This window comes from Limulus polyphemus, unplaced genomic scaffold (genome assembly GCF_000517525.1).
Source record: "Limulus polyphemus unplaced genomic scaffold, Limulus_polyphemus-2.1.2 Scaffold10066, whole genome shotgun sequence".
NCBI classification, from domain to species: Eukaryota; Metazoa; Arthropoda; class Merostomata; order Xiphosura; family Limulidae; genus Limulus; species Limulus polyphemus.
The window spans coordinates 6,020-18,764 of NW_013675676.1; the positions used below are offsets into that span (position 1 = coordinate 6,020).

At 33.3% G+C, this 12,745-nt stretch overlaps 1 long non-coding RNA gene across 2 annotated transcripts in view; it reads left to right on the forward strand.

Moving 5' to 3' along the window:
• The window catches only part of LOC111083554, a 17,766-nt gene extending 5,483 nt beyond the window's left edge, over positions 1 to 12,283 (forward strand). For both annotated transcript variants that reach the window (XR_002609104.1, XR_002609103.1), the window contains exons 2-3: positions 8,239 to 8,691; positions 11,909 to 12,283. This is a non-coding gene — a long non-coding RNA (uncharacterized LOC111083554). The remainder of the gene's footprint in view (positions 1 to 8,238; positions 8,692 to 11,908) is intronic.
• Positions 12,284 to 12,745: the final 462 nt, after the last annotated feature.

The following is a 12,745-nucleotide window of genomic DNA, read 5'->3' on the forward strand; positions in this document are numbered from 1 at the left end:
GTGTTTAACTCCCCCCCCCCCCTAAACTTCATAAAACCAAATGTTGTTGTTATCTTAACACAAAGCTACACAGGTTGTTTTTTTTCTAATTTGTTGTTATTCTTTACGTACTTGATTTTTTAGCTGACCAATCTTATAATGCTGTTTCTCGTGAAACTCTTGTCGTGACGTAATATATAAAACGTGAAACTGGTATCACATCTACATTAGGCTTTTCTAGCTACGTTTCTGTTTCATCTTATTATCACGTGCGTTTTTTTTTTCCCATAACCTTATTCAACGTGTTTCATCAGATCTTGGATTGGTATAGTAGTTCCTGTTCTATAACTATCATTTAAAGCTCATGGTTTCAAGAATAAATACCAGAGAAACGTCATAAACCTAATTTCTTTTACTTAACTTACGTAAGGCTACAGATTCTTTTTCAGCATATATTTCTCTGAATTGATCTATCACGATTTTCAAATCATAAACGTGTGTAAAAAATGTATTGAGGTCATGGAGCCTAGTTTCTGTTCCATTCTTTAATACACGTGTTGAGTCGTAACGAGCCTAACTTAAGGTTCACATCCTTTGTCTTTCCGATGTAACAAAAGAACAATTGCTGAACGAGCGGAGAGAAGGATCGAATTCTCACTAGGATCCTATACTTCTGATGAAACCTTATAATCTGTAGTTATTTCACAATCAGCGGAGTAATTTTGAAATTGATCATCTCAGGTGTCTCTGATTTCACAACCAAATTTTAGAGAACAGAAACAGACTTTATTTGATGGCTATGCAAATAGAGAATTAAACATTTAAACTTCACATAAATTTCAGAACGTAGTAACAACGGAGTAAGTGGGTTTGGACTGGCCCAGATCTAAATTTATGACAGTTTTTACATTACAGATAAAACAGAAAGAACCAAAAGGTATTAATTATTGGATGTATTAAAAGTTTTAAAATTCCTACTTATTTCATCATTACAAAATAGCAGAAAACTAAACTAATTACTTCACTAATTATAAAATGTATCATTATATATACTCATATATGTATATATATATTTTACTCGCATGCTCATTTACTGAGGTCTCATACGTTACAAATTGGAGTTCAATACCTGTAAAGGACATATCTAAAATAGCCCTTTTTTTGTGGCTTTGAGCTAAAAAAAGCCTTACATGATAATCGGTGAATACTCAATACCGTGTACCGTGTAAAGTAAATTACGAGGAAGTTTAAATCGACACTAACAGGACAAATTGATATGTATATTAGTTTCGATATTTCACGTGACCTCTTTAGTCCAAAGTTTGCTCCGTTGGATTTAAATTTTTTGCAAGAAAAAAGGCCATATAAGTATTTGTCCGTTTTAACACGTAAAACATTGATCACTAAAAAATGTCAACAAAACCTGCAGTAACTGGAGACTATAGCAACTGAAAGGCACTAAATAAAAATACGTAAAACAGCTAGGTCCAGCAGGAAAACCCACAATACAGGCGATATTACAGCTAGATCTAGCAGGAAAACCCACAATACAGGCGATATTACAGCTAGGTCCAGCAGGAAAACACACAATACAGGCAATGTTACAGCTAGGTCCAGCAGGAAAACACACAATACAGGCGATATTACAGCTACGTCTAGCAGGAAAACCCACAATACAGGCGATATTACATCTAGGTCTAGCAGGAAAACACACAATACGGGCGATATTACAGCTAGGTCCAGCAGGAAAACACAATACAGGCGATATTACAGCTAGGTCTAGCAGGAAAACACACAATACAGGCGATATTACAGTACTAGACTATTTAGATAATCATGTAATAATAAAAACATATGTATGTAAATAATCATGTAAATTATAAGACAATATATACTTAGAATAATACGCTTGTCCGTGTGTCTGTTATGGAAATGACGTGTGTGCGCATGCATATTTAGATAGTAAGATGCGCGCGCATTATAATGACAGACGAAAACTAAGTATTATTATTATAGACTAGCAGAGACATATGTGCTCAGATTATTATCATTATTGTAACAGTACTTCTTTAAATACAGGATTTCTAGAATAATACAAAATAATTCTAATCGCAGGCACCGAAATCTTGCCATACTATAATTCTGCTGTCCGTAAGCCTTATAAGCATGCGCAGTAAGAATTTTACACAGAAAAGAAGTGCAAGCGCCTGCCTGCGCCAGAGAGCTGGAAATCTCAACGAACAAGCCACTACAACTGCTCTATGAATAAAGGAATAGCAAAAAAATGGATATGAATGTTCTTTATTAACCATTTAGTATAATAACATTAAAAGTTTGAAGTTTTGAAAAAGGTTTGATGTTAAGTCATAGAATAACAGTATGAGTTTATTTATAGATAGTATCAAGTACGGTATAGTTTAGTCCTAACTAAGCTAATGTAAAAAAACGACTTATCGACTTAGGCCTAAAATTAGTTAAGGTTCTATAAAGTACGACCTACATACAAGTGGACTTATACATTTCGGTGTCTGCGATTACATTTTGTTTGTATTATTCTATAAGTCTTGTATTTAAAGAAATACTCTTGCAATAAAAATACTAATTTGACAGCAACGGTTTGCGGGTCTCTGCTAGTATCTAAATAATCATGTAAACTATAAGGCAACATATCTAAATAATCGTGCAAACTATAAGGCAACATATCTAAATAATCATGTAAACTATAAGGCAACATATCTAAATAATCATGTAAACTATAAGGCAACATATCTAAATTAATCATGTAAACTATAAGGCAACATATCTAGATAATCATGCAAACTATAAGGCAACATATCTAAATAATCATGTAAACTATAAGGCAACATATCTAAATTAATCATGTAAACTATAAGGCAACATATCTAGATAATCATGCAAACTATAAGGCAACATATCTAAATAATCATGTAAACTATAAATCAACATATCTAAATAATCATGTAAACTATAAGGCAACACATCTAAATTAATCATGTAAACTATAAGGCAACATATCTAGATAATCATGTAAACTATAAGGCAACATATCTAAATTAATCATGTAAACTATAAAACAACATATCTAAATAATCATGTGAACTATAAGGCAACATATCTAAATTAATCATGTAAACTATAAGGCAACATATCTAAATTAATCATGTAAACTATAAGGCAACATATCTAAATAATCATGTAAACTATAAGGCAACATATCTAAATTAATCATGTAAACTATAAGGCAACATATTTAAATAATCATGTAAACTATAAAACAACATATCTAAATTAATCATGTAAACTATAAGGCAACATATCTAAATAATCATGTAAACTATAAGGCAACATATCTAAATAATCATGTAAACTATAAGGCAACATATCTAAATGATCATGTAAACTATAAGGCAACATATCTAAATTAATCATGTAAACTATAAGGCAACATATCTAAATAATCATGTAAACTATAAGGCAACATATCTAAATAATCATGTAAACTATAAGGCAACATATCTAAATGATCATGTAAACTATAAGGCAACATATCTAAATGATCATGTAAACTATAAGGCAACATATCTAAATAATCATGTAAACTATAAGGCAACATATCTAGATAATCATGTAAACTATAAGGCAACATATCTAAATAATCATGTAAACTATAAAACAACATATTTATTTTTCCAACAACACAATAAATATTTCTTACAATTCTTCGTATAGGGTCAAACAAAATTGAAAAATTTACCACAAAGCTCAGATCGTCTCTCGGGAGATTCGTTCACAGTGTGTAATATATTGATGTTGAATTGAAGTTAGAATACGGCTTCAATATCCATTTCAAATGCACAGCCATTATTAATCAGGCTTAAGAAAACAAAATAAAGCAGTCAACTACCCACCGCCCCCCTCCTCTCCTTATTTGAATATAATGGAAATCGAGGGTTAGTAGTAAAAGACATTAAAAAGTCATTTTCTGCTTCTTTTTTTTTTCTCGATTTTGTTTGGAAGAACCATTTGACTTTTTTTCTTTTAAAATTGAATCGTGGATTTAGCCTAATTGAAACAACGTGAATTTGAAAAAAGCTTCTCCTTTTTTTTTTCAATGTTCAAGTTTGTAGACTGGCTCATCAATTTGTTGATTAAAATATCCACATGGCATTACGTTAACCATGTTTCTGGTCTGCGATCATGTAAACAGCCTAACTCTTTTAATCTAACCCTAACATCGCATTCGTTATAATAACGATTTTTTTGGGGGGATTTACTTAGCAGCTATGGCGATTTTGTGTTTGGATTTATTATTTAGTTCTGATTTAATGGGAATGTTTTATTTATTATTTAGAAAATAATATTCAGCACCGCTAGAGGGAGTAAACTTTTTTTTTTTAGAATTGGTTTCCGCAGTTCAAATAGTGGTCTTGATGTTTCATTCGCTCATTTGATATTGAATTGTCTGTTTGTTGTGTTTCTAAGCACAAAGCTGCACCATGTGATCTCTGCGCTGTGCCCATCGCAGGGATCGAACCCTATTTGTAGGCGTTATAAGTTTGTTTACTGTTTATTTGTAATTAAGCACAATGCTACACAATGGGCTATCTGTGCTCTGCCCCACCACGGGTATCGAAACCTGGATTCTAGCGTTGTAAGTCCGCTGTGTCACTGGGGGTGGGGGGCGTTATAAGTCGTCAAGTTTATCCACTGAGACAACGGAAGGTATGATATTAAATTCTACATAAAATCAACGGTAAACATTGAATGACTCTGAAACCACTCAGTTTTTGAGAACAACAGTTTGTTTTTTAAACTTGTAGATCAATGTTGTTAGATGAGGGATTCTATTATTAAACACAGACAGAAAACAGACACGGTGATCATTAGGTTTAATTTGACCTTAACCTACGTCTCAAACACTGCGAAGTGCCTTGATGAAAAATGTTTCCTAGGTGGACAGCGGTAAGTTTACAGACTCACAACGCTAAGATTCGTGGTTCGATTCCCCGTGGTGGACACACAGCAAGTAGCCCAATGAAGCTTTACTCTGAAACAACCAACATACTTAATAAAGTGGCTACATCTATTGGTGCAAAATAGAAATAGTATGATGTATTTACTTTAAACAAGAAGGAATCCTCAATAGACGCGTTATAAGTCCGTAATTAACCACGGGGGAACCTGGAAGGACAAAAGAACAGTAATGTGCAAGGACTATGTGTACTAGCCGTCCTTAATTTTAAAAACAGTAATGTCCGAGGACTATGTGCCGTCCTTAATTTTAAAAACAGTAATGTCCAAGGACTATGTGCATTAGTCGTCCTTAATTTTAAAAACACTAATGTCCAAGGACCATGTGTACTAGCCGTCCTTAATTTTAAAAACAGTAATGTCCAAGGACTATGTGCCGTCCTTAATTTTAAAAACAGTAATGTCCAAAGACTATGTGCATTAGTCGTCCTTAATTTAAAAAACAGTAATGTCCAAGGACAATGTGTACTAGCAGTCCTTAATTTAAAAAACAGTAATGTCCAAGGACTATGTTCACTAGCCGTCCTTAATTTTAAAAATAGTAATGTCCAAATGACGACTGACCTGTAATAGAGTTAGTATCTATATTGAGGGGGTAAAATTAGAACTCTCAAGATGGCGGTAGAAAACTCATATGTAGCTTTTTTTTATTAAATGAGTGGTTAAGAAAGAAAACTGTTGACTGATAGCTCACTAACGAGAATGTTCAATGTAGAATAAAATTATCACGTTTTACATTGATGTGAATTCATAATGGCTAACGTAACTTGGCATTCCTCTCTTTTCTTACCCTTTCCAAGTGTTTGCTACCGAAGAATTCGTGTTGTTCAGTTCTTGGCTTCTGGTATGTGACATTTGTTAATGTTCACTGGAATGGAAATTGCTTTAACAATTCGAATATCCGAATTTCAAATGAAAATAAAAAAAGAGACTTTGTCTTAATAACTAAATAAAAAACAGAAGAAATTCTGTCGAGAAGATTAGGAGTTGAAAAGATATGAAGTGGGATTTCTTTTATTTGGAGTCTCAGAATACCACACTGACATTGACAAACGTACTTCACGAATATATATGGAAATAAGTTCCGAAATGTTTCGTTTTACAATAGAAAAACATAAGACACACATAAAACCCAAAACTAATATTTTCACTCTCCAACTTTCACTCATGGCTACATCAGTCAAAATTAACAGAACGTTCACAGAATTCTGTTATTTTATTCATTTTTGTTTGTTTTGGAATTTCGCGCAAAGCTACACGAGGGCTATCTGCGCTAGCCGTCCCTAATTTAGCAGTGTAAGACTAGAGGGAAGGCAGCTAGTCATCACCACCCACCGCCAACTGTTGGGCTACTCTTTTACCAACGAATAGTGGGATTGACCGTCACATTGTAACGCCCCCACGGCTGAAAGGGCGAGCATGTTTGGTGGGATGCGGATTCGAACCCGCGACCCTCAGATTGTGAGTCGAGCGCCTTATCCACCTGGCCATGCCGGGCCCTTATTTTATTCATAAGAAAGTGTAGACTTGACCCTAACCCCATTACAACACTATATAACTCCATTACAACACTATTAGTGTTGGAATGGGGTTAGATAGTGTTGGAATGGGGTTAGTCTAACCCCATTCCAACACTATACAGAAATGTTACAATGATTTGAAAGTAAGTTTAGGGTTATCCTTTGGAGTAAAACATGTTAAAGTAAACATTTTACATTTATAAAAATATCACGAAAGTCTTGAAGAAGATTGCTAACGATATTGGATTATTTTTCTCTTTCCACACCTACCTGACTAATCTTTCAAAGACAGTTGAGGAATAATCTGACATTTAACTGTTCATTATACATATATACAGTTGAAGATAGAACACGGTTATTATATATTCAATCATGTAATATTTTTAATGATTTAATTACCAAAAATGACATAAATTTATCTTGAATTGTATAAAACTACAATAGAATATTTAAAACCTAGTTTAGCATTCCGGGCTGCTGATTGGATAATCCAAGGTTTGATCCTTGATGTGTCACTTTTGTAATAATGTTACCGTCATTATTTTTACAGTCAAATACCACTATATGGTTAGACAAGAGTACCCAAAGAGTTGGCGGTATGTGATCTTAACTAGCTGCACAGATATCCCTTAGTAGCTGCACGTGAATATCCTAAAACAAACAGTTTTTACAAATTATATTTGGTCTAAGTTTAGTTGTGGCCAAGTTGAGATTTGTTTTCTCCAAATCTCGTGTTTAGTAAGAGAGTGCAGGCCATATTTAAGTTTATTTGTGGCCAAGTTGTGATTTGTTTTCTCCAAATTTTGTGTTTAATAAGAGAGTGAAGGGCCATATTTACTCTTCGTCTTATTTAGCTAGTCAACTATTTAATATTTTACGTAATCAAAAACATCTAGAAATATTTGACAAAAATGTCGAAATATAGTAGCAACAATTTTGATATGTTTTCTGATATTATTATTAAGTCTATTAACAGACATACCTGAAATTGTAAAATAAAATAACAAACACTCATCAATTAGTTTTTCCTTGATCACGCCCTCTATCTGAAGGAATGGACTTAATTAAAATAACAGTCCGTATCGATATAGAATGAAACGTACAAATATGTTAACTCAGACTTAGAAAATACTGAAAATACGATGACATCACACTTTCTGCTAAAGTAATCACCATAGGAACACGGAGAGAGCAAATCTCGTGCAGAAAGTGTAATCTCATCGTAAAGTAATCACCATAGGAACAGGAAGAGAGAAAATCTCGTGCAGAAAGTGTAATCTCATCATAAAGTAATCACCATAGGAACAGGAAGAGAGAAGATCTCGTGCAGAAAGTGTAATCTCATCGTAAAGTAATCACCATAGGAACACGAAGAGAGAAGATCTCGTGTGTAATCTCATCGTAAAGTAATCAACATAGGAACAGGAAGAGAGAAAAGCTCGTGCAGAAAGTGTTATGTCATCGTTTCTGCACGAGATTTTCTCTCTTCCTGTTCCTATGGTGATTACTTTACGATGAGATTACACTTTCTGCACGAGATTTTTTCTCTCCGTGTTCCTATGGTGATTACTTAACTCACTTACTGTGTGTACAATGGAATTTGCTCCGTCGTGATTTCATGATGACATGTAATACAGGATTAATGTTAGTTTTTATTATTAATATATTTCTGATTCGGCATCCACAGATAGCCCATTGTGTAGCTGTGAGCTTAACAACAACCAACCAACCACATCTTCTAAGTTCAAAATAGGAGCGGAAATTTGTAAACAACACCTGGCGTGGAAAGATGACGAGATAAAAACATTTTTCTTCTTTGATCATCACATAAATATTTAGCTAAATAATCTCAATCGAAACTATGTGGACCCTGCAAAAGAGCTGGAACGTTTTACACATCGAAGAGAAGCAGTATTTCTTCTGGCGACACTCTGGACTCACGTCGAGAGTCATTATAGACAGAATTCGAGGGCCGCTGACGTGGCTGAAACCAGAATTGTTTACGTGGATGATAATTTCTTTCTTTGCTCCGAACAGTTCCGATTCAATTGTGCCAAGAATCGATTCATGTGTAATAAGACTTTGTGAACAGTCTTATGTCGTGTAGGACAGGACATATTTACGCTGCGTCGTGTCTGTGGTGGGTGTTTTTCATAGAATGTTTAAAAAGTCGACAGTGTTATTATAAACATCTGATCAAAGAAACTTACCTCCGCGGATCAGCCCAGTAATTAAGAAATCTATTTAAATATAATGTTTTTACTTATAATGATTAAAATGAATTATTTCATGAATTGGGTATCCTCGTTGTTAGCGACGTTGTTGGCAGTAATCCCAATAATAACCCACGAGGCTCGGCCAGCTTGATTGATTTAGGCCAATCCTAATTGTGTATATACTTTAAGTAGACATCACATGCTCTTATTGCCAACACGTATGTACTGTAATATATGTGACTTCAGTTTGTTAACTTTGAAATTTAGTGACGCCAAAAAAAAATTACCTTTTATAGCTGTCATACTGACCAATTTCCTGTCAGGTAAACTTTCACTCTGTCAACACTATCTGTCGTCTCACGTTTATAATAGATAACCAAACTGAGAAGAAATCAATTATTATATTTTTCTCTCTAATTTTAAATAAACATGGCTGTCCTCTAACAGATTTTCTTTTTCTTCTCAGCAATTTTAAAATCGCCATCTGTCGGTAATAAGCTGCCAAGATTATCAAAAGGGAAAAATGAAATAGCGTTAGAAGTCGCAAAGATTGAGGTTAATGCTTCAATTGTGTATGTTGAATATTTCATTGTTCCGTGTGTGAAAATTTCTTCATGTGCACAGCTGTATACAAAGTGTAGAGGTTCATGTAATGAGAAAAAAAAACACAAACAAAAAAAGACAGATTGAGTTTTTCAAGATTATCAATAACTTCTGCTAAAACTAAACTAACTACATAGATAAGAACTAACGATAAATCCAGTAAAGCTAATTGGTGTAACTAAGAGCATACGATGTCAGAAAATAAAAACTTACAATAATTAGAATACTGCGTTTAGTCAATTCGGTACTCTCTCTGCTATCGATGTTTTCGGCCGTAATCCCAATAATGTAATAAGCTTCTTCTCTCTTAAATAACTAAACTGATTTGATATTTGTTCCATATATCTTTAAAAACTAGACAGAAAAAGATGTTATATTTTTAGATTGATTAGATTAAAATGATCGTTTTCACAGCTTGACCTTAAAAGTTATTCTTAGAACATTTATAGACAGTTTAAGCGTAAAGTGTGAGCCTTCAGAACACAGAATACGTATACGTAGAAGTAAGACAATTAGGGTTAACAGATTGGTTTTAAACATGGAAAACAAACTACAGATATCGATCCTTCTGTCTTGAAGGCATTTACAAGTGTATAAGTAATGCCAATAAAGAACCCTTGTTTGAAATGGCCTAATTTTTTGTTTATTCAACACATAAAAAGTGCTTCCAAGATCTACCAGTCATTTTGCTTCTGTGTTCTTGTTATTATTTGTTTTTCTATTTTTTTACACTATCAATTGAATTATGTAATTTTATGAAAATTATTTGGCATTTCCTCCTTATTCATTATTATTCGATCACGAAGGAAGTGTACAACCATATTTTTTTATATAATTCATTCCAGTGTTCTAAACCTCACTGGTTCGTAAGTTCAGGTTAAACAACGTAATTCGTTTCCAATGATGTCAGGGTTATGATAAAAATAATATTACTGATTCTCCAGATGTTCAGTCAACATTTGAGAGTCATGTTCAGTCAACATTTGAGAGTCATGTTCAGTCAACATTTGAGAGTCATGTTCAGTCAACATTTAAGAGTCATGTTCAGTCAACATTTGAGAGTCATCGGTTTAATATAAAGGAAATATACTTTGATATCAGAAACAGCGAAATGTTAAACTTTAATAAAATTCGTAAATTTTTAAAAGGCATCTTCTCTCCCATCTAATTCCTGTATTTTTTTTACGTTTTAACATTTTTTTGTAGACAATAACGTTAAAGTATCCATAAAAACATAAAGTAGAAAAAACACAGCTCGTTTGGTTCGTAAAAAATATGACTTTATAATAAAAACAAGTATTCTGTAAAGAGGTTTTGATTCCTAAGAAACAAGTCAACATGGAAATGGTGTGTCTAGTGCTGAATTATAATGAAAGCAAACTATTTTCTTTCCTTCTCTATGTCACAAAAATATGACACAAAGATGTCCAGATTACTGATGGTGAACAGCCTTTAGTAGTCAGGTTCTCTATTAATATAATACAGAAAAATAGTATAGAAAACTTGAGGATATTACCCAATATTTGTTTGGGAGATACAAGAAAAACAGATATATATATCATACAAAATAAAGTATATACTTCTATATATATATATATATATGGAACCTCGTCAAATAAACTTGTTGTTGTTTCTATGGTGTTTGATTGAATGCTTAGTTATCCCTGAACTTTCAATTTCCACATTTCTTAAGTTTATATTTTACAGTGAATGGAGATTGATCCCCCTGAAGTGTCCCCTTCAAGTACCCCAGAGTAATATAAAGTGTTAACCCAAAGTTGTCATTAAATAATTATACTTTACAAAATGTGACGTATAAACGGTTTATCAGTTTTATTATTCTTCATTTGGAAGATGTTCACGTATCTTCCTATCTAAGATTCTCTATATTTTTCAAGTATTATTAATGCTATAAATGATATCTAAGCTTATTGACGAAATAGGGAAAAGTTATATTTTTATACTTAAAAACAAACCTAGATGTCTCTGCTGGTAGCACGTTTCAGAAGCTACTTGTCCCCCCCACACACGATGGATATATGAGGGAGGAAGACAATGTAATACCTGTATTTTTTACAGCAGTGATTTATGGAACACTTTTAATGGTTCGTGTTACAATTATATTTGTTTGGTGGTTAGGGCACTCAACTCGCAATCTGTGGGTTCTAATCCCCTCACCCTTTCAGCCGTATAGAGGGCGCTGTAATGTAACGATCGATCCAAATATTCGTTGGTAAGAAGTATACCAAGAGTTGGTGGTGGGTGTTGTTGATTAACTGCCTTCCTTCTGTCACATCCAAATTAGGGACGACTGTTGTAGATAGTCCCGGAGTAGATTTGTACAAAATTAAACAGACATATTTATATATATGTATATCTTATCGTCGCTATACTGTCATGGTGCGATGGATTACACACGTAAGCCTTTTTTCCCATGCAATCCAGAATTACTAGTGTGATAAGTTATATATTCTAGTGTATAGCTTGAAACAAAATGTGTGGCTCTTATAAGACTCTCAAAATAACGTTTCTTTTCAGGAGATACTCCAAGGAGAGATTCTCGGTCACCAAGACAAGTTATTGTGGCCAAGAAACATTTGAAACCACACGGATATCACTTCACGGAGACCAAACTTTTGAAACCACTGCGATTTGTTCGGATATTACTCCGGGAAAACAAAGAAACGTTTCACTCCACTGCGTTTGTAGTGGACTTAATTCACAAAATCAAAGGAATATTCGAAACAGCAGTGATTTGAGACCGACACTACTTGAAGATAATTAAAAAGCTGAGAACAGTCTTTTCATGAACATTCCATAACCTTATCTACTGTCAGTTATAGAACGGAATATGGAAACTGTTTCTTTTCAATATCATCTCATCAGTTCGTGTTTGTTAAGTAAAGGTAAACATTTACTCGTTACTAATAAACCTTCTTCGTGACGTCATTAAGTAAACTTGCGCCACCTTCTGTTTTTTTTTATTTAACTTTAAAAAATTTTGATTATTTATTAATAGTTTCGTTTTGAGTTTACTTACTGGTTTTATGTATTATTTGATTACAAGTTACAGCTTTTAACAGTAAGGAAAAATATTCTTAAAATAGGTACGACGTTTCGATTACTGGTACGATTATTCTCAATCACGTGTACTTGAAAATGATCTCACCAGTAATCGAAACGTCGTACCTGTTCTAAAAAATATTCTTCCTTACTGTTAAAAGCTGTAACATGTAATTAAATAATATTATTTATTCTCTGTTTCTTGGGTTAATTTGTACTCAATCAAAATGTCTATAACATTTATTTAAATAAGATACAAATGATTGATTTAATCAGAGAATTAAAAAATATATTGGTTTAGCAGGAAAATGC